Raw genomic sequence first — 4443 nt, 5'->3', positions numbered from 1 at the left:
TTAGTTCATCTTAACTCTATCATAATCTACATATTGATAAAGAATGGTTTGGGGATAAAAAGGCAGAAGATGCAAATACTGTATATATATATTAGGGATGCACCGAATCCAGGATTCGGTTCGGGATTAGGCCAGGATTCGGGCTTTTTCAGCAGGATTCGGTTCGGCCGAATCCTTCTGCCCAGCCAAACCGAATCTGAATTCTAATTTGCATATACAAATTAGGGGTGGGGAGTAAAATTGGGTGACTTTTTGTCACAAAACAAGGAAGTAAAAAATATTTTCCCCTTCCCACCCCTAATTTGCATATGCAAATTAGGATTCGGTTTGGTATTCGGCCAAATCTTTCACGAAGGATTCGGGGGTTCGGCCAAATCCAAAATAGTGGTTTCGGTGCATCCCTAATATATATAGAGAGAGAGAGAGAGAGAGAGAAGATAAGAAAGAAGAACTGGAAAGGTGGGAATAAAAGATGGAGAATGTATCCAGCGCCGGATTTCAATGTCGGGCGCCCCTAGGCCGCGCAGTCTGACCAGGCGGCCGCGCGGTCCTAGCGCCCACCTCACCTCCCCTTCCCAGTGCGCCGGCGAAAAAACGCTGGCGCAGCTGCTGTAATTGCGTGGGGACGCACACATCCCCATAATGCGGCTGGGCGGCATGCCGCCCCTATTTTTTGCCGCCCTAGGCCCGGGCCTATGCGGCCTTGCCGCAAATCCGGGCCTGAATGTATCAAGTGTCACCTTAAGGGCAGAGACACTCTTCCCCAGCACCTCTTTTGCTGCTCCAGCGGGAGGTGGGATACGTCAGTGTAGCACCTTTTTCGGGTTCTGTTAGAGAAATGGAAGGCAGGGATCTGGAAACTACCTGATTTTCTGTCTTTTCAGCATGAGCAATGGGGACAGCTCTAATGGTGAAGACACACAAGTAGTAGCAGCTACTTATTACAGTTACAAAATAGACAATAGTGGTAATTGGCTTTGCTGAGACGCTACACATGTTTTAGTAGAGTCAAATCTCAGTGTTGTCTATGGCAGGGCATTTTGTAGCCATAAAAAATAGCTGCCGGCTAGAATCTATATCGCCGGCGGGATGGTACTTGGATTGCTTCGTTTTCTGAAGTCGCCCCAAGTTGCCTCACATGGAAACTTCAGCCGACTTCGGAAAACGAAGCGCTCCGAGTGCCATCCTGCCGGCGATATAGATTCTAGCCGGTGGGAAGGCATTGCAGGGAGATTAGTCGCCCGAAGAACAGACGATTTGTCGCTGGGCCCGAATCTCCACGTGTGTCTCTGCACTTAGGGTGAAGACACACAGAACTACTAGTAGCAGCTATTTTTATGGCTACAAAATGCCCTGCCATAGACAATATTGAGAATTGCCTCTACTAAAACACATGTAGCGTCTTAGCAAAGCCAATTACCACTATTGTCTATTTTGTAGCTGTAATAAGTAGCTGCTACTACTTGTGTGTCTTCACCCATAGAGCTGTCCCCTTGCTCTTATGCTGAAAAAACAGAAAATCAAGTTGTTTCCAGATCCCTGCCTGTCTTCTCTCTACCAGAAACATAGAAGGTGCTACACTGACGAATCCCACCTCCCCCTGGAGCAGCAAAAGAGGTGCTGAGGAAGAGAGTGAGAGGAGTGGGGTTCAGGAACAGTCAATATTGAGAGGAAAGAGATGTTTTTGGGGGGGTATGACCCCCTTGGCATCTATGTAAAATTCTCCAGGCAGTGGGGCAGAAGGCAACTGATATCAACCTGTGGCATCATAAGTTACCCAGACGCCCCTGCCCTTCTGCCCACTGTGTTAATTTGCTGTAGTGCTGCAAAAGAGAGAACAAGCCCGGACTTATCAGACAGATGATCAGAGATGGGATCTACATTATGGCTGCCTGGGTGTCACAGAACATTACAGGAAGGATGTACAGTAAGTTGCACAACTAACAGGAACAGAACCCGTCGGTAATTTAACAATTACATGTGACCAAGATAAATCTGACATTATATGTCATTCAAACAAATGCATTTTATATACAGTTCCAACTGTCAGTGTGTTGGGCCATTACCCCACATACTGGATTTCCAGGTTGGGATAAAATGATGTTCAGCTGGCCATCGATGCAAAGATGTAGTTGTACCAACCGAAGTTTCATACGATTTTCAGACCGCGTGTGGCTCGCCCTGACATTTTTCAGGCCATGGATATCGTTGTTTAGTCAATTGGACAGGTTGGAAGATTTCGGTTGGCTAACGATAATTTCTCTGCATGTATTGCCTTTGTGATGATCTCAATGGGTGACTGTCACTTCTATTTGTCGGACTTAACTTCATACCTCCCAACTGTCCCTTTTTCGGAGGGACAGTCCCTCTTTGGACAGCTCAACCCGCAGTCCCTCATTTGTACTGGAAAGTCCCTCTTTTCTCTGCACTGAACAGCCAGAAAAAGAAACAAAGTTTCTCACTTAATTGGCTTTTAGCAGAGAGCCCAGAACAGCTAACAGGTGCAACTAAGATACTTTCTAACAATTTTGAGACACAGAAACACAGTTTAGATAAGGAGAAATATTTTCAAACTTTCATAACCTGCCAAATTTTGTAAAACAAACATGGTAATTAGGGGGTGTGGCCACAGAAAGGGGTGGGGTCAAACAATTGCTGCGCTACGTGCGGAGAAAATTTTTTTGTCCCTCTTTTTACTTCCAAAATGTTGGGAGGTATGTCACTTTGCTACGATTGATGTCACAGCCAGAACATCGTCTGATTTGTTCTTTTACTACTTTTTTTAATCTGAATGGTTAGTGGCAGGTCAGAAGATTAGAGTCCAGTAAAGAATATTTCAGTGGGGGCACTTACTGGACAGAAACTGGCTCCATTGTACTAAACGTCCACCGTGATCCCAAGCAGCAAATTCATATCAGACTTTGTGCAAAAAACGTAGCACCAAGGAAGCCAGTATTTAAAAATAAAAAATCCAAAATGCCTCTAATTTGGGCTGCCCGCTTAACGCGTTTCATGGCCACTTCATCAGAAGCCCAGGTCGGAAGATTTCAATATAAGATCGTTCGTTGGATACAGGGCTAAAGTCTACACAACATCATCCATGGAGCTCTTGAACAATTTCCTGAACGGCCACATCAGGCCCAGGGGCCTCCACTTGAAACGTGTTAGGATTTAACCTAATCGTGGATTCCGTGAATCCCAAGTACAAACTGTCAATATCCCAGAATTGCCACTGAATCTTCCATGAATCCGATTAACTGGACAGTAGGAATGAGCATGAGACAGAGATGAGGGGCATCATATTTACACCGTGGATGTAAGCGGAGGCTTTAGTGAATTTTATTCATAGGATTTGCCTGTAATGGCACGGAAAGGAAGAACAAAATCACTGCCATGTCTAATTTTATACATTGTGATTTTTGGGAGCAGTTGTAGAACATTCTTCACGCAATTTGCATGTTTTATGGAGGTGGAGTGTTTGGAATCAGCCCGATTGTGTATCAGCGTCGAAGCTTCTGTCAAAACAAAAGCCTTGTGTTGTTTTTTTTTTTCTTTTTTAGCCTGGTTGTATTTTTCTTCAAACAGATTGTTAAATGTATTTCAAGCCTTAAGTACAAGACAAGAGTGTGTGTCTGGAAAGGTCTATGGAGACCAGCCCGGCCTTAGCAACAGCTGCCTCCCACCTTGCACAGGAGAACTTGCCTAGTGACAAATATACAATATTTACTAATAATCCAGCAAAGCACATTTGCTTAGTGTATTGAGGTATACCATCCATGATCAGGAAATTCATCATCCAAAAAGCTCAGAGTTACGCAAAGGTCCTCTTCCACTGACTATATTTTCATCAAATAATTCACATTTTTGAAAATAATTTCCTTTTTCTGTGTAATAATAAAACATAAGATATAATGAATCCTATTGGAGGTAAAGCAATACTATTGGGTTTCATTAATGTTGAAATTCTTTTTTAGTAGATTTAAGGAACAGAGATCTAAATTACAGAAAGACCTCTTAGCCAGAAAGCCCCTGGTCCCGAGTATCCTGGGTGTTCTGACTGATGGTCGAAATGTGCAAAACAATCTTCCCTATGGGTGTGGGGCAGTAGTATAAAGATTTTGCACTGACATTCTACTTCAGGCACCTGAATTGCCCAAACTTGGGACTCCAGAGACAGAGGGCTCACATGTATTGAATCAGCAGAAAAGAAGATGGGGAGCTAATGGGGCATTTTGGGAGGCACAGATCTCCCCGGCTAAAGGGCTGTGGTTGCTTTAGGTTCTATTTAGTTCCGGGGCCCACCAGGATTTTTCTTGGTGTCCTGCCGGCCCAGTCTGACCCTCGTACTGAGGGTAAGGACATTATTTGGGCTGGGGGGCATGCAGGAATGGATGTAGGGTTTAGCAGAAGAGGCTCATGCCTGGGGGTAATAGGGGAGAGAAG

This window comes from Xenopus laevis, chromosome 9_10S (genome assembly GCF_017654675.1).
Source record: "Xenopus laevis strain J_2021 chromosome 9_10S, Xenopus_laevis_v10.1, whole genome shotgun sequence".
In the NCBI taxonomy this organism is placed as follows: domain Eukaryota; kingdom Metazoa; phylum Chordata; class Amphibia; order Anura; family Pipidae; genus Xenopus; species Xenopus laevis.
This window is presented reverse-complemented; position numbering follows the sequence as displayed.